This window comes from Cornus florida, unplaced genomic scaffold (genome assembly GCF_030987335.1).
Source record: "Cornus florida cultivar Cherokee Brave unplaced genomic scaffold, ASM3098733v1 CherokeeBrave_3.0.0_Hap2_Chr11, whole genome shotgun sequence".
Lineage (NCBI taxonomy): Eukaryota > Viridiplantae > Streptophyta > Magnoliopsida > Cornales > Cornaceae > Cornus > Cornus florida.
The window spans coordinates 48,988,952-49,007,962 of NW_026775581.1; the positions used below are offsets into that span (position 1 = coordinate 48,988,952).

Here is a 19,011-nt window from a genome sequence, read left to right on the forward strand (position 1 = left end):
GTTGTTGTCTGGACTTGGTGGCTGAAGAAGATAGAGTGTCCCCTGGTCAAAACAATGGACTGAACTTCTTCTTGGCCTTCGCAGGCACCTCTCTGCTCTTAAGTAAAGCCTCACAACTCTTGGTTCATCGCCAGCATGGTATCTGGAAGAGAGTGGTAATGATAGCTCCTCGGGATCAAAGGGGTACTGGTGATCTTTTAGAATTTGGGATATCAAGTGGCAGTATGGCAAGCTCCAGGCTTTCGCCTTATCATTGTGTCCCATCATAAGCTGGTCCAATACTTGTAGAAGATACTCTAGATCAATGCAAGAACTGAGAACTAATGATTGGAATGGACTGAATAGAGGGTAGTCAAATACTCCAGTCGCCGCTCTGTCTGGTCGAAGTAAAAAACATTGTGGAACAAAATTGTATCCATGAACCAAAGATGCTCGGGAAGGTTGACCCGCGAAGCATAGGTAGAATAGACTCGTGACATGGATGGACAGAGAGATGATATCATGTCCTACACTGAATGAGGCTCCAAGAGTGGAGGATAGATAGTCTGTTCTATATAGACGACCTTAGGGGGCTCATATGGTCCCCGACAGGCTATCTCGACAGTCTTGGTAGTAATGGAGATAGGGTGTCCATCAATGGAAGTATGCAGCCTACTATGATCAGTGTCATCCAGGCAAAGGTTCTAGTAAAAGAGAGCAACTAGTCGCGGATAATAAAGATCAAGTATCGGCTTAAGAATTGTAATGAGACCCCAACTAACTATCTGATCATTAGACCACTTAGTTTGGTCCCACTTGGCAAAGCAATTGGCATCAAACTTGGTCTCTAGAGCCAAGTCCTTGATCATGAAGATGGGAGATGGAGTCTCTCGGATGATAGGAGTAAGAGGCTCGGTATCCATAGTCTCAGAATTCGACAGATTCTGAGAAGATGATGATGAAGCAACCTGAGAAGGATCAGGAGAATCCACCCTCTATGGTGAAGGGGTAAGATCAGCACGGGGGATGACATTTCTCCCCTTATGAGCTACTGTCCTTTTTTTAGGCATAATCTGCAAAGACAACACTTTGGATGTAAATGCACAACTCTGGAAATATAGACAAGAATTGAGAAGAAAGCACTAAACATGTCGACATCAAATAAGATAAGAGAAGATGTAAGAATGAGCATGCTTGTGTAAGAAATTATCAAAATAAGTCTTCAAGTGCATTATTCAAACCATTCATGACAGATGAGAAGTATAAACAAGATTAATTTTTGCAAATATAGATCATGGTAACCTTAACAAGCCTTATCATGCAAGAATGTGGTTTGGGTTGCAAAGAAATGACCACAAAGTTTATATTTTGAATTTCATGATGAATGAGGTCAATGTGACATAATTAAGCAGTGATGTGTAAACGACATGCAATTTGAGCTCACAAAACCTAGAACCTTTGAGAGTCTAAATTTTTTAGATTTTTAGGCTATAGTTGATGATATTTATCAATCCCTAAACAAAAATGTCTACATATGCAAGAATGAGATCCAATGGAGATAAAAAGTGAGACAGTGCAAGCAAAGTCATGGTATATGTTCAACAAGGAATCAAATAAGGCATGTGACATGAGTGAAGCAAATGAGTGAGTGCAGAGCAATGTTAACTACATCTAAATTTCCTAAACAATGAGTGATGCAGAATCCCTTATATGGTTCATAAACATGAAATGCAACATGTGTAACATTTAGGAAAGACATGACAATTTTAGCTAAAACTTCATCCGCAACAATCCTATTCTCCAATTATTCATCACAATCCACATTTTTGGTCACTTAAAGGCATGTGATCCCTTATACACCGTGGTGTGTCGTCGGACCAAAGCCTAAAATGTGCTAAGAATGTGAATGTGCAATGTGGCCAAGTTTTAAATTTATAAATGCCACTACTACCTCTAACTAAAAATATAGTTAGGGTGAGTAGGGATCGTCCCAAGAGATTGTAGGTGTGTTTCCAATGGAAACAATAAATAGGGTTAGTAGGTCGAGTGATCAAAAGATGATTTGTTTGGTTGATTAAACTACAATGCAATTGAAATTAAAGCAAGTAAAAGGTAACAATTTAGAAAGTAGGGAAAAAGATATAGAGGAGAGAACTTGGGGTACTAGAGCTCACCACTAAACTTGACTTCACTAGACACTAGCAATTGTATATCAATGAGGAAATTGAATTGTAACTTGTGTGTGTGTGACATTAATTGAAACTAGGCATGGATGACAAATAAGTATAGATTGTCTAGCCAATTCAAATGTAAAGCACAACCTATCAAATGAGACCAAAATCCATTCAATGAAACCACAATTTATGCACACACAACTATCTAAAAACATATACCCTTTGCATTCATAAGTATGGAACACCAAGGAACAAGAATAGATTGTCCACCTATCTATGAATCTAAAGCAACCACACTACATCTACACTAAAGACATGGAAATTAAACTAAGTAAGCTAAATGTGTGGCACAATCCATCAAGAAACAAGTGTGAACCATCAAATAAATTACAAGAGTGTTCAATTAAGCACTATGTTTTGATCATCACTAGATTAACTTTATCTATACAAATAGACATGCATAAATTCCATTAAATCTAGAGAAAAACACATGAATCATCCATTCTAGCATACATAGACATATGATTAAAAATAGATAATCAATTGAAAGCATTAATTCATACACATCAAGTAGAAACCACAAGATATATATATATATATATATATATATATATATAAATTTAAGATCAAAACATTTATTACAAGTAAATCCCCAAAAATATACAAAACACTAGGTCTAGGAAGCAAACTTAGGGGCTACTCTCGCCCCAAGTAGATGTCTAGCCACTCATTGAAGTAGTCATCCAACCCTCAAGGGCTATCTCTATGGTAGGAATGACCTCCTTCTTGATGAAAACCCTAGAAGAATGGAAGAACTCCCAAAATGTGTAAAGATCTCTGTAGTCTCTAGCCTCCTCTCCAAGATATGTGATATGAGATGTGTAAGTATGATGAATGTTGATGAAATTATGCTCTTAAAATGCTCTAAATCCTTATATAGAAGGCTCAAGTGTCACACCCAATGGTCTGGACTTGTGCACTAAAGTCCTTGCAATGATTGCACCATGAGCCATCTTTTAATGAGCTGGACTCTGTTTTATTTCGGACTTGAGGAGGTTCGATCGATCGAACTTTGGTGAGATCGATTGAACTTAGGTGAGATCGATCAAATGCTGTAGAGATCAATCATCCTTGGCGGTGCCTTTTTGAATGAAGACAAATCTCTGAGATGTTTTGGGATATTTTGGGAAAAAGACAAAAGTGGTAGGTGCGGTGGTAGGTGAGGATAAGATCAAACAATTTCGATTGATCTGAGAAAAGCTGGATCAATTGAAGATGGTGGAATCTTTTGGATAAGGACAAAGGCTTGGATCTATCTTGAAATGTCTAGATCGATCAATGTGAGATCGATCGAAGAATTATTGAGATTGATCGAACTTGCTATTTTTCCACACTTTGCTTCCACTTTGCTCCTTTCTTCCATTCAGCTTGAGATTGCTTCTTTTAAGCTCTTATTTTGCTGAATTAACTTATTTTTGGTATAAACACCTGAAAGGGTAGTAACATGAAATTAGTATAAGATGGGAAAATAAGATAGATAAAGGTCATAGAATACCCAAGCTTAAGGAGTTTAAATGCGTACTTTTCAGCGCTCATCACATCACAAAGAATTAAAAATTGGTTACTTAAAGCATGTTTGCATAGGTAAAAGCTTGAAATGGCAAGAATGAGAGTTAGTGAACAATCTTACAATTTCCATCAACTTGTTTGATTTTTTAAAGCAAATGTGCCAAATTGGAGTTAACACGCATATAGTAAATTGCATTATCACAATACAATGGGAGCTTGGTAATAAAAATCTCAACAAGTTCAACAAAACTTAACTCTATCACAATTTCACCAATATTCAATTTCAACAATGAAATACCCACAATTATCTCAACACAAGATAGCAATTTCAACAATGCTCACATTACCTCACATGTTATCCATCATTACAAAACATAGCATATTTGAACATGGACAGAATTTACAACTTTATTCAAGCATTTGAATCTCAATGAAACAAATAAATTGAAACAAACCTCAAAGCATTACAATACTCAAAGTACGCATTCTATTTCAACAACTTGATCTTCAATGTATGTGCATGTGATTATTCATGAGAGAGAATGTTCCAAATTTATAGCTAAGCAACCCAACAATTTGAACTTCACAAAACATTATATCAAATTCATTTTCATAAACACTTCATAAAATAAAAATAAAAATTCAAATTTTCGACACTTTTTCATGTATTTTGCTTTATTCTAATTTCATGCATTTGTTCAACACATTGGGTCACAATCATCGCAATCCCAAAAAAATTTCCAAGTCCCGAATTTCACAATGGCATTCATCAAAAATCTGAATTTGTGGCATCTCACATTCATGCATGTTTTTAACTTCTTTCACTTCAAATTCATGCATTAGTGTCATAGAATACATATAAAGAGATTATAGAATACATATAAAGCACATATAAAGCATGTGAACAAATTCTTCAAAATTCTGAATCAATCAAATATGAAAACATATATGAACACATGTATTAATCAAAGCATTTTCATCTAAAACGACATAGCCCGAATCATTCTATATCATATTAGATGAAAAGATGGAGGAGAGAATTTACCGGAATGAGAGATGAAGAAGTCCGAGAGGTAGAGAGAGAAAACCGCGAGGAGGATGAAGAGGAGAAGTACGGTAGAGGCGATGCTGTTATTTTCGTGCTCAAATCGAGCTTCCAAAGCTTGAGAGGGGATGAAGAAAGGTGGAGGAGGCGCGAGGGAGAAAGAGATTAGCTTAGGGCTTCGGGAAAAATGGAAGAGAATAGGGCCAGAATAGTGTTTTAAAACACACTGCCGCTGCACGATCGATCGTGTTTTGAATAAGATTGATTGTCCTAGCATGATCGATGGAATTTCAGAGGAAATGAGAACAGCACGATTGATCCTGTCTTGAACACGATCAATCGCCAGAGAGCAATAATTGCAGAGCAGCTGTGACTGAGCACATAATCAATGATCGGTCATGGAAATTCATACGATTAATCAACAGAGAGCATATTATAAGACATCTACAGAGAATTTTTCTATACAACCACGATCGATCCTATTTTGCCATACGATCGATCGCCAGAGAACTAGTTTTTAGGATTTTCATAAATTTTTTAAGGCATGAGAAATACAATCATTCCTACCAAAGCACGATCGATCCCCAGATAGCTGATTTTGAAGCATGTGCAGAGAATTTTTCTTATGCAGGCACGATCGATCGCCAGAGAACACATTTTGGGCTTTTTCAGAAAATTTTCTAAGGCATGAGAGACGCGATTGATCATACGGGAATACGATCGATCTTAAGAGACCATGGAAAGTCACTTAAGGCCTGAAAGAGAGAATAAAAGTCAAGAAAACATATCTAACTAATGCAAAAAGGAAAACAGAGGGAAGTGAGGAAGAAATAGAGTTGAAGAACACTATGAAACTAGGTTTAACGTCACTAGATAACGCATTCAACACTTTAGTCAATGTAAATGGGATCCACCAAAGTGGCGGACTCCACATTCCTTTAAAGATCTTGACCCTCTACGCATAACTTCAAGCGTTGGCCCTTAAATTTCATTATTCTTTGATCTTCTAAGTATTTTATCTCAATTGCCCCATGGGGTGAAATGGAGACAAGGTCTATCCCATCTAGAATGAAGCTTTCTGGGAAAGAATTTAAGCTTAGAGTTGAAAAGCCATACCTTTTACCCCGGCTCAAAAGACTATCATTATATGACTATCATGAAATGCTTTTGACCGTGCCTTGTAAATTTTTGAATTTTCAGAGGCATCATTCTTAAGCTCATCCAACTCATTTAATTGGAGCTTTCAGTGTTCTCCGGCCTTGTTAAGATCGAAATTTAACTTTTTGATCGCCCATAATGCTTTATGTTCCAATTTAACCAGAAGAAGATAAGATTTTCTATGGATAAGCCTATAAGAAGATATGCCAATGTGAGTCTTGTAAGTCATCCGATAAGCCCACAATGCATCATTGAGTTTTCTTGACCAATCTTTTCGGTCTGGATTCACCATTTTCTCAAGGATGTGCTTAATTTCCCTATTAGAGACCTCAACTTGACCGCTAGTTCGTGGATGATATGGCGTGGCAACCTTGTGGGTGACGGAGTACTTCAAGAACAATTGTTTCATGAAAAGATTGCAAAAGTGCTTTCCCCCATCACTAATCATTGCCCGAGGCATCCTAAAACGACTTAAGATACTTAATTTAATGAAATTAATAACCACCGAGTGGTCATTCATTTTGGTTGCATTAGTTTCAACCTACTTCGACACATAGTCAACGCAAGGAGGATGTACTCATATTCATAAAACATAGGGAATGGTCCTATAAAATTAATTCCCCACATATCGAAGATCTCTACAATGAGGACTGGAGTCAAGGGTATCATGTCTCTCTTTGACATTGATCCCATTTTCTGACATCGCACACACACTTTGCAAAAATTGTAGGCATCCCTATGGATAGTTGTCCAAAAGACCACTTTGAAGAACCTTGATTACGGTCTTCTTAGCACTGAAATGCCCACCACAAGCAAGAGTGTGGCAGAATAGTAGGACACTTGGAATTTCACTTTCAGGTACACACCACTTAATGATTTGGTCAGGATAATACCGAAACAACATGGGATCCTCCCAATAGTATTTCTAGATGTTAGCAAATAAGTGATCATTCTCTTGCTTTGACCAATTGGTAGGGAGTTTGCCAGTAACAAGGTAGTTCACTATATCGGCGAACCACGACAAATTCCCATTGGAAATGTGAAACAATTGTTCATTGGGGAAAGGTATCATGAATTGGAAGTTCATTGGAAGATTCAATTAACAACTGAGAAATATGATCGGCAACCACATTTTCAGAGCCCTTTTTGTTCTTTATGTCAAAATTAAATTCTTGAAGTAGAAAGATCCATCGAATTAAGCAAGGCTTGGTTTCCCTTTTCAACAAAAGGTGCCTTAGAGCGGCATGGTCGGAAAACATAGTGACCATGGATCCTAAGAGATAAGAACAGAACTTGTTTTGGGCATACACAACTGCTAATAATTCCTTCTCGGTGGTGGAATAGTTCAATTAGGCTCCTGATAAGGTTTTGCTAGCATAGTAAATGGCACATGGAAGTTTGCCTACCTTTGTCCTAAAACTGCCCTCATAGCATAGTTAGATGCCTCACACATTATCTAAAAGGGTTAATACCAATTAAGAGGTTGCTTGATAAGAGCGGTAGAAAGGAGAGAACGGAGCTTGTGGAAGGCATCTAGGCATGCTTTATCAAAGATGAAAGGTGTCTCATTGGCAAGTAAATTACACATGAGTCTAGCAATCTTGCTAAAATTCTTAATAAATCGGCAATAGAACCCGGCATGTTCTAGAAAGGAACGAATCTCTCTCACTGTAAAAGGGGAAAAAGTTCAGAAATGAGTTCCACTTTTGCCTTGTCTACCTCGATACCCCTTTTATATATGACGTGACCTAGCACAATTCCTTCTTGAACTATGAAATGGTTCTTCTCCTAACTTAGCACATGATTTGTCTTTTGACATCTTTCTAGCACAAATGATAAGTGATGAAAGCATGAATCAAAAATAGGCCCAAAGACTGATAAGTCATCTATGAAGGCCACAAGATACTTCTCCACCATGTCCGAAAATATAGACATTATACACCTTTGGAAAATAGCGGGAGCATTGCACAATCCAAAAGGCATCCGTCGATATGCAAATGTACCGAATGGACATGTGAAGGTAGTTTTTTCTTGATCAAGAGGGTCAAGGGCTACTTGATTACACCCAGAATAGCCATCTAGGAAGCAATAGTAGCTTTGCCCGGCTAATCACTCTAAGATTTGGTCAATGAAGGGCAAAGAAAAATGGTCTTTCCTAGTGGCGGAGTTGAGCTTTCAGTAATCAATGCACACACGCAATGAGGTGGTTGTGCGTTTAGTAATTAGTTCTCCCTTGGAGCTCTGAACAACGGGAATCCTGACTTCTTGGGAACTATTTGGGTAGGACTCACCCATTTGCTATCGGAGATATGATAGATAATCCCGGCATCCAATAGTTTCACTACCTCCTTCTCCACCACTTCTTTTATATTTGGGATTAATCTCCTTTGAGCATCTCTAAAGGGTTTTTCATCCTCTTCCATATGAATGCGATGCATACACATGGAAGGATCTATACCCTTTAAGTAGGCAACACTCCATCCAATTGCTTGCTTTTTCTCTTTAAGTACCTCCAAAAGATTCTCCTCTTAGTTATTTTCAAGATTAGAAGCAATGATGACCGAAAGAGTTTCATTTGGGCCAAGATCGGCATACTTGAGATTTGATGGGAGTGGTTTAAGCTCTAGAGTAGGTGGAGGGATTAAAGAGGGAACCAGAGGAGGATTTGAGAGAGGAGGGAAGGGCCCTTTTGGAGTTTTCCATAGAGGATAATCCATCAATGCGATGGTATCCATAAGAGCATTCACTTCACAAATGAAGCTATCAATATGGAAATCATCCATGTTGAAGTGAGTAATACATCCTTCTAAGGGGTCATTTGAGAGAATAAAGAGGAGAGATTATTACACAAGAACATCCAATACATCGACTAGGAAACATTCGCCTTTATCTATGGGATATTGGCTTACATTGAACACATTAAGCTTGACCATCATGTTGCCAAATGAGATGTTCATGATGCACGACCTATAATTAATTGTGGCATTGGCGGTGGCAAGGAATGGTCGACCTAGAATAATTGGGATATGATTAGTGGGATTGGGCACTGGTTCAGTGTCAAGAACTACAAAATCAGCTGGGAAGTAGAATTTGTCGACTTTGATAAGGATATCCTCAATAATTCCCCTAGGTCGTTTTATAGACCTATCAGCAAGTTAAAGAACTACCGATGTAGGCTAAGATCACCTAAACCTAATTGACAATAAACTGAGTAAGGTATAAGGTTAACACTCGCTCCTTTGTCCAAAAGAGCCCTGTAAACTTCATGGTTCCTAATAACACAAGAAATGGTGGGAGTACCGGGATCCTTAAACTTAAGAGGAGTGTTATGCTTGATGATAAAGCTTATTTGCTCGGTAAGAAGCACCTTCTTTAGAGCTTGACTCTTTGACTTCCTCTTTTGAGTACATAAGTCCTTCAAGAACTTGGCATATGGTGGAATTTGATGAATTGCATCAAGAAGAGGAAGTTTGATTTTCACCTGCTTAAAGACTTCCATCATATCATGAATTTTTCCTTGTTATCTCCCAAAAGGAGAAGAATCCTTTAAAGCTTGAGGAAATGGAGCTCTAGGCTCATATGGCTTCTCTAATGGAGAGGGAGAAGATAATGGAATGTCCTTGATATGATCACTTTCTTTCGGTGATGTAGGAATAGATTTTGGAATGGGTAGTGGACAACCATTTGGTTACACCAGATCACTCACTTCACTCATTGGCATTTTAACCTTATTGTCAACTACTCTACCACTTCTCAAGGTGGTTATGGCTTGGACTTGCTCATGGCCGGAAAATCCCGATGTAGGATTTGATTCCACTATGTAATGTGTTTTTATGTTTGGCTCGGGTTGACAAGGCAATTTTTTCTTTTCTCTTGCATTCATAGAATTTGTAATTTGCCCGGTTTGGGATTCAAGTTTTGCAATTGATTGGGAATGGGAGTGAAGCAATTATGTGTTTGCCTCGACGTTACCCAAAGCAACAAAAACCTTGTCCTCAAAGGTAGAGTTCCTTTGAGGTGCTTAAGATTCATGAGAGTACGATTGAGGAGTTGGAGCTTGATGACTTGGATTAGAAGAGTGACCTACATTTTGATGATGAGAGTACGGTGGAGGATGATAAGCATAAGCTTGAGAATTTTAAAGATGGGGAGCAATATACTTTTCTTGAGGAGGGTTTACACTTGCTCCCTGATTTCTCCAAGAGAAATTTAGATGATCTCTCAATCCGGGATTGTAAGTGTTGGAGTAAGTATTATGTCCCCAAAAAGTAAAAGTAGTGTTATCTTGCTCTTGAGGCTCATTCGGGGTAGCATGTCTATGCATGTTTCATTTTGAGCTTGGGGAGGAGAGGATGAGTGACTTACCGAATTTTAACTCGAAATGAATTAATCAAACCTTTAAGTATGACTCTTAACCTCGGCGGCAATTGCCATAGAATTATCTACATGACATAGATTTTTAGTTTTTTTCCCTTTACCATAGAAACACGGCCCAACCAAAAAGATGTAGAACGGTGCATGGAGTTTTCACTCATATTCTCAAAAAGAGTCCATAGATCATCTTTGTGCTTAAGCAAAAATGTACTCCACATGAAGCATCCATAATTTGCTTATAAGTGTCGGATAAGCTCTCATAGAAACATTAGACAAGTTTCCACTTTGGAAGGTCATGGTGTGGACACTTCCATAGCAAATCATTCAATCTTCCCTAAGCTTCATGTAATGGCTCTCCATCACCTTGAGAAAACCCTCGAATAGCTGTTCTCATTTGATTAGTCTTACTTGCAGGGTGGGTAATACTTCTTAAGGAACACTTGTTACATTTGAGCCCAAGAAGTGACGGTATTAGCCCCCAAATTATTGAACTAATATAATATCTTGCCTTATCTCAAAGAAAGAAAAGGAAAAGCTTCATTCTTAAATCTTCTTCGGGAAAATCGATGATCTTACCAGTGGAACATACTTCAAGGAATTCATCCAAATGTTTATGTCGATCTTCATAGTTCAACCTAGAAAATGTGGGGCACATTTGAATGATCCCGGGCTCGATTTTAGAATGATTAGCCCTCACATTTGGTAACCGTTAACATATCAGAGCATTGTAAAGATTGGGAGTGTAATGATCATGAAGGACCATTTGAGGGTTGGGTAGTGGATGAACTACTTGAGGTGGAAGAACTACATGAGGTGGTTGAGGTATATAAGGTGGGACTACATGAGGTGGCTCGGGAAAAATCAGAGGAGGATTGTGTTGTGCCATTAAATTAATCGGATGATTAAAATAGAAAGAGTTCTTTTTGTACTACATTTTTCTTTCAAGAGAAGACTCAATTTCTTGGTCTAGAGGAATGAGAGGAATATGAAGAGACCTTCTACCACACATACACAACAAGAACACAACAACAAAAGCATAACAACTTCACCACCACAACATCTACATATGATGATCCCTTTCTCCTCAATATCACAATGCAAATATATAAATGGCCTCGACAAAGACCTATACTTGAACAAAAATTTAAATAATTTGATACCCTTACTAAGGACTATCTCTCAAGCATATATAGAAATGTGCAAAAATAGTTTAAGGGTTCAAGGTACGTTCACAAAGGTCCAAAGCACAATGCCGCGATCCCAAAACTTGCTTCTCTTTTGATCAAGTACGCAATCGCACATTGAACAAATAATAAGAAAAAGGTAGAAAATGAATCCTACTTGCAATCAAATGAACACTAATGTCAAATTCAATTTTAATATAACCGTCAATCCCCAGCAACGGCCCCAAAAACTTGATGCTCTCTTGAGTGTTCTTAAAAAATGTTGTATTTTGTTTATGTTAAATGGGCATCAACTTTTATATTTATAAAACCACTTACACACTTATATGTTAGTATAGTGATAAGGGATCGTCCACAGGAATTATTGGCTTGGAGTTTAACTTGACATCAATAAGCGTGAGATTAAAATCTATACCTTAGACATTTTTTGCAACAAGTAGCATTCATGTCAAGATCACCATCCATATTAATTATGCTATGACTAGATATAGAAATGATAATATAGTCCTTATCACATATCACAATTAAGTCACATTTAAGCTTGTCAATTAAAAGCACATTTGTGATTAAGAAGGGGATATTTACCGAAGCAAATAATTCCATTAGATTTGGCACGGTTTCTCAATGTAATGCATCCTTCATCCTTTTGTGAGAAAAAAGAAATCTTGGTTTAATTTCTCCTTATATACTTGAACCATCCATAGTTGAATTCACTTGTTCTTGATTGAAGAGGTCTTTAACCTACAAATATGCTCAAGTGGAATTCTTTGGTACCCCATTCTTTTAGGATCCTTGTGAGCTAGCACATAATGATAAGGCTCCTTTTGGAACTTAATAAAATGCACAAATGTGGTACTCACCTTAATTAACATGCTTAAAATTTAAATTTACAATTTTAGCGGATCTAGCATGCTAGTGCAAATGTCAATTCAATGAATTCATATGAGATTAAAAAAAAAAAAATGAGTGAAGTAACAACCTTTCATATATGGATCATAATGTAATTCCATGAGCATTGTCCGTAATGAAGTTTAAGAATTGACAAAGAGGAACATAATTCTTCCTAAGTAGGCAACATTAAACAAAGTGTCCCCTTTTCGAAATCCTTAAAGGATTCAATAATTTGAAGGAAGATGTATTTTTTTCTAAAGACAAATTTACATTTATAAGGAATGCTAGCTCATTGGAAAGTGAAGTCCATTTTTCAAAAAAAAATTCTTTTTATTTAAAATGTATCATTCCAAATATAATAGTAATTCATATGAATGAAATGCATGAAAAATAATTTTTCAATCTTTGAAAATCATGCATTAAAAATAGTTTGCATAATTGATGAATACTTGCATTACAATAAAAGAAAATTTCCACAATATATGAATGATAAAAATAAATCATGAAATAAATAATCAAGCAATTCATAGCATGGAAATATTATGTGGAGTTCACCAAATACCTTGCCCTTTTGGATTTTTCCCAAGTGTGATGCTTCCTTCATAATCCTTAATTGATTCCATCAAGTAACCCTACAAGAAAGGATTGCAAATTCTCCTTTTGGTACCCAAATTTTCTTGGGTCCATATGAGTTAGGCAATTGAACATAAGTTCCTTTTGGAACCCAAATCTTCTTTGACCTCAACTTCTTTTTAAATGGACAATCATGAATCTTATGTCCTAATCTTTTACAATAATTGCATTTAGAGGATTGGGCACCACTCTTGATAAAGTGATCATACAAAGGTTTTCTTCTTCTCAACAAGCATGCATCTTTAATATGAGGATCATACCTTATTTCATTTTTTAAAAAGACACTTCTTTGATTAGCATAATACTCACTTCTCTTTTTCTTCAATAAACTTTGCTAAAATGTCATTTTGATTCTCAATGATTTTCTTTAGAGACTCATTTTCGGAAACAAGATCAATTGATGACGACTCTTTAGAGAGTACACATTTCATTTCCTTTTTCAATGACTCATTTTCAATTTGGATCTTTTCTAATTCTTGCATAAGATAATGATTTTCCTTTTTCAAAGAGTTATTTTCCATTTGAACTTTTTCATGTTGTTGAGAGAGAACATAGTTTTCCTTTTTAAAAGAAGCACATTTCACAAGCATTTTTTCTAACACACTTTGTAACTCTTTTAACGCATCATGCAAATCATTATACTCATCAACTAATTCATTATAAGAAGTTTCAAAATCAAAAGATTCATTATTAGAATTTACCTTATCCTCGTCGGCCATTAGACAAAGAGCAATATCTTCATGATACTCAACCATCTCTTTGATGCCACTTGATTCTTTGCTAGTAGCTTGGAGAGCTATACTACTCTTTTGGTTTGCTTCATTTTCTTCACTATATGAACATGAGTAGGTTCTACCAAGAGAATTAGTAATGTTAATAGAATTAAAGTGCATCTCACAACTTGATTCATTTTCATTTATGCTAGAAGATACATCTTTATCAATAAGTATATGCATATATGATTCTTTATCATGAATTGATCTAACATAGGCTAATTCAAGCAAGTCCCAAATTTCTTTAGCCGTTTTACAAAAGATAATTTTGTTGAACTCATTTTTGTTCAATACACAATAAAGATAACATATGGCTAAAGCATTGTATTGAATTAATCTATGATCATTTTCATCCCATTCACTTTTTAATTTAGGGATTTCATTTCCTTCAATAACTTTGGTTGGGATATAACTACCATTTTCTACAACTTTCCATAAATCTATATCAATACTTTTTAGGAAGACTCTCATTCTAATTTTTTAATAAATATAATCATTTCCATCATAACAAAGAGGTTTATCATTGGGTTGTCCTTCTAAGAGTGTGATACTACTATTGTTGGCTATGATTGTACTCTAAGACGGTTAAGTCCTTTAATATAGTTTAGGCTCTGATACCAATTATTGCCCAAGAATTGACTCTAGAGGGGGAGTGAATAGAGTCAATGACAAACAATGGATAATTTTTGTAATATAGAAAAACAATTTTAAGAAAAGTACACAATTGTGCAATTATAAAGATATGAAATAACCAATTAAATAGCACAATTATAAGAGAGATAAGGGAAGTGAAATTGCAAACATTGACTCGGCGATTTTAGCGAGGTTCGGAAACTCCTACTCCTCGGGTCAAGACTCCTCTTGAGACTTCCTAATCCACTATGGCTTTTCCTTACGGGTGGAGAGCAAACCTTTACATGAAGCAAGACTTTGCTTCTTTTCCTTACTAAGAGAGCAACCTTCTCTTAGTTTTCCTTTGGGTCACACCAACCCGGTAGGTCAATCCAACCCTTACAATAGATAGTAGCAAGAACAATGAAGTACAATAGATCTGTCAAAGATAGTAGTACAATTTTCAGCTCACAACTAGAGTATTGATGAATATAAATGAAGTTTAAACTCTATTAATGAAATGAATGAGAGGAAATGATATAAGTTAAGAATGTAAGCTCTTATAATCTCTCAAGTGTATAATAGAGCAAAAACTCTATGAAGATTAAAGTAAGAGCAAAAGCCCTTTAAGTACTTAATTAAATCTCTCAAGATTTGAATATGAGTGAATGAGAGAGATGAAGAGAAGATTTGAGAACAAAATCTCTCTTTAATGCAATATGAAGCCTCTCAAATGATGTCTCTCTTTTATTCAGACAATCCCCACTCTATTTATAGAGTTTGCAAGCTCAATATAGCTGTTAGGAGTTAAATGCACAAAGGTCGAGGAGAAAAGAGCCGTTGCATTTTGAAATCTGCAGATTCGATAGGAACCAGTCGACGTATGGCATAAACCGGTTGACGTATGGCATAAATCGGTCGACATCTTGGCATAAACCGGTTGATGTATGCTTAAAACCGGTCGACGTATGTTGTGTTCCTGAAATTTCAGTACTGCCTAGATATCGGTTGACGTATGCATCAAACCAGTCTACGTAAATGAGTTCCTCCTTGAATTTTGCTACTGCCTAGATACCGGTTGACTGTTGCATCAAACCAGTCGACGTATACATTAACAGTTTTGACAGATGACAGCTTATGCATAGGACTTTCAGTACAGCACATCCATACACAGTTTATTTCCATTGAAAACATTTAAGTAAATGTCTTAAATACTGTAAAGACATTTACTTTAAGTTTACAATGTAAATAAGGAAGTACCCCCCATTTGGATTCAATAAAAAATACTAGAAAATTAAAATCCAACTAAATCAATATGTAGAAATTCAGTTTTAGTACAAATTTGGATTTCCGACAATTTTGGTAAAAATGAATCCTTATGTAGACCAATGTAGACTTGGTCAAAAATTCTGATAAAATCAGTTTAGGCTAGTTGAAGTATAAAGAGGTATTACCGGGAAAAATTATTTTGAAATAATCATCATTTCAAAAATCCATTTTTCACACTTCGCCAAAAAAACAGTTTTTCATAACGCGCATTCTGGGGTCCTAGTGTCCGTTACCAACTCATGGTAATAAAGGCTTCTCATGCCTTAATTGTTGACCAATATGAATTTTATGATTGATGTGCATGGTCTTCGCATTTCGAGCACAAGTGATGAGTTCTTTCAAAGCTTATGCAAGCTTGAACTAACTCACTCTTTAGCAAAGACTCTATATGTCAATTACATATGAATGAAGTGCATAGTCAATTGTTAATGGATATAGGAGCATGCGAATGATGATATGATATGCATGGTCCTATAGAGATGAGCTTCAAATGGATTCATAAATACTTTGACATTGAATCTTAAACACTCACCATCCTATCTACCCCTTTCTTCAGTTTTGTCTATGATCGTGTAGGCTTTCAGGTGGACTCGCTTTCTTCCTTTCTTTGAGTAGCTTTCTTGCTCGTTGTAGTCCAAGCTATCTTTAGATGGACTTTACATTTGGTTCCTTATAACTTCGAGTCTTCTTTGTATCCATTTCTTTCATTGATGTGATCTTGAATAATGGAATACTTGGAATGGTCTTTATGATCTTCATTGAGGTTCTTCATTGAATATAACCATCTATAACACTCAATGTGAACATTAGTCCTTCAAAACCATTAATGGTTTGTTATCATCAAAACAATTAGATTGTCCTTGGATGAAATCCTTAAGGTCAACACTTTGTAATGAAAATGTGGCTACAACACACATCAATAATCAAGAAGATTACACAAATTGCAATGAATAAGTATAAACTATTAAAATCAAGCATGAATTGTCTACCTAACTACAATTACTCTAAGGTGTAGTACAACCCATCAAGACTAAGTATAATCTATCAAACTACTAGCAATTGTATCCAATAAGAACCATGCATCGCCATCACTAAGCACAATTATAAAGAGTACTCAATGTAGAGATTAACTCAATTAATCACATATAAGACAACATGCAACCAATATAGAGAATCAATGGAAAGAATTATCAATTACAACCAAGTTTAAATTCACAAGGCCAAGCACTAATTACAATACATAATCTCCAAAATTGAAAGACAAAGGTTTAATTACACAAGCACTGGGCTCATCCAAGCCTTAGTTGAAGAACTAGCAACTCATAGAGAAGGTAGATGTCATCATGGTGGTCTAACAATCCATCTCTAAGCTTGGGTTCATCTTCTTCTTCCTTGGTAGAAACCCTAGAAAGAGATAGTAGATCTAGAATTTCTCCTTAGCTTTTCAATTCCTAAATGTCCAACCTTTGTAAAAATGGTTCAATCATGTATTTATAGGTGACTCTTATAGGTCAAAATGAGTCAGACCCGTACATTCAAGTCAGGCAATCTCGCAGACCCTGGTTCCTCGAAATTGGGGCCTGAACGAGCACTTAAATGATTCTGTCCAATTCACGATCGATTAATCGTGATCCATGCCAGTTATGACTGTTCGTGACTTCACCAGGATAAATCATAGATTTGTAGGATCGATCATAGATTTGCAGGATCAATCGTGATTTTCCACTTTGGCTATTTTTGGAGATTTCTTCCTTCGTTGCATTTTGTTTGACTCCAAAAAAACTTTAATGTATTGGACTGAACCCTTTTCTGGTGCAACAACTTGAAATTGACAATAACATAAATAAGTACTAAGCAATGAATAAAGATAAGGCTAAAGTGCTAACAAGCATAAGAATAAAGGCCAAAATGTGCATATTTCGGCACTTATCAATGGAACAAAAGAAAGCTCAATATTGGATATTTCAAAGTTTTTGGATGCAAATGATTTGTACTAAATGATAAAGACAACCTAGTAAAATTTGAATCCAAATCAGATGAAGGTATTTTCATTGGTTACTCATTTAGAAGCAAATCATATAAAGTTTACAATAAAAGATCATTTGTTGTAAATTAATCAATACATGTTGTATTTGATGAATCTCCACTCCAACCTATAAAAAGTGCATTAGATGACGATGATGAGATTGATCTTGAGAAAAGCATCGATGAACTCAAATTAAATGAGTTTCCTATTGATGATCCTCAAAAGAATATTCAAATAAATCTCTCTCTCAAGATACTACCTTTCATCCATAGGAAACATTCTTTTATTGAAAGAATGGAAGTTCATACAAAATCATCCAATAAACCAAATTATTGGTGATCCATCTAAGGGAGTTAGCACAAGGTCACAAATTAGAAACATATGCAACTATGTAGCCTTTGATTCCTAAATTGAGCCAAAAAGTATACATGAGGCTAAAAATGATGAGTAATGGCTCTTGGTAATGCAAGAAGAGCTCGATCAATTTGAAAGGAATCAAGTCAGGAATTTGGTCCTAAGGCTAGCCAATAAAACTATTATTGGCACCAAATGGGTGTTTAGGAACAAGAAAGATGAATGTGGAACCATTGTTAGAAATAAATCTAGACTTGTAGCTTAAGGTTATAACCAATAAGAAGGTATATACTATGATGAAACATTCGCTCTCATAGCTAGACTTGAAGCAATTAGAATGCTACTCGCATTTGTGTCCAATAAGAACTTTAAGTTATATCAAATGGATGTTAAGAGTGCATTCTAAAATGGGTTTATTGATGAAGAAGTTTTTGTAGAACAACCACTTGGCTTTGAAAATTATGACTATCCAAATCATGTATATAAATTAACAAAAACCTTATATAGTCTAAAACAAGCCCCATGGGCTTGGTATCAGAGATCAAGGCCCTGTTTGGATTGGCTTTTCAAACGTTGTTTTTGGCTTTCTGGGCTTAGAACTATTATGAAGGGTGTTTGGATAGTTTTGAGTAATCACCTCCCATTATTTATTAATTTATATTCCATTTGTAAATTAGATGGAGGTCGAGGGAGAAAAAGTTAAAACAAAAGCAGTATGGGACTCAACCACACACGCGATTTTTGTTGATCTTGCTGTACAACAAGTGAGAGCTGGTAATAGAAATGGAATACACTTGAACAAAGAGGGTTGGAAAAATTTTATTGAGAATTTTAATAAGGCCACCAACAAAAACTATGAAAGGAAAGAACTAAAAAATCATTAGGATAATGAAAGAAATATTGGCAGCTC

The 19,011-nt window shown here is 35.9% G+C and overlaps 1 long non-coding RNA gene across 1 annotated transcript; it reads right to left on the reverse strand.

Moving 5' to 3' along the window:
* Positions 1-2,768: 2,768 nt before the first annotated feature.
* Positions 2,769-5,708, reverse strand: LOC132285032 (uncharacterized). Its single transcript, XR_009472420.1, has 2 exons — positions 4,768-5,708; positions 2,769-3,641 (listed from the first exon to the last, which is right to left on the reverse strand). It is a non-coding gene; the product is annotated as an uncharacterized LOC132285032 (long non-coding RNA).
* Between the last annotated feature and the right edge of the window lie 13,303 nt (positions 5,709-19,011).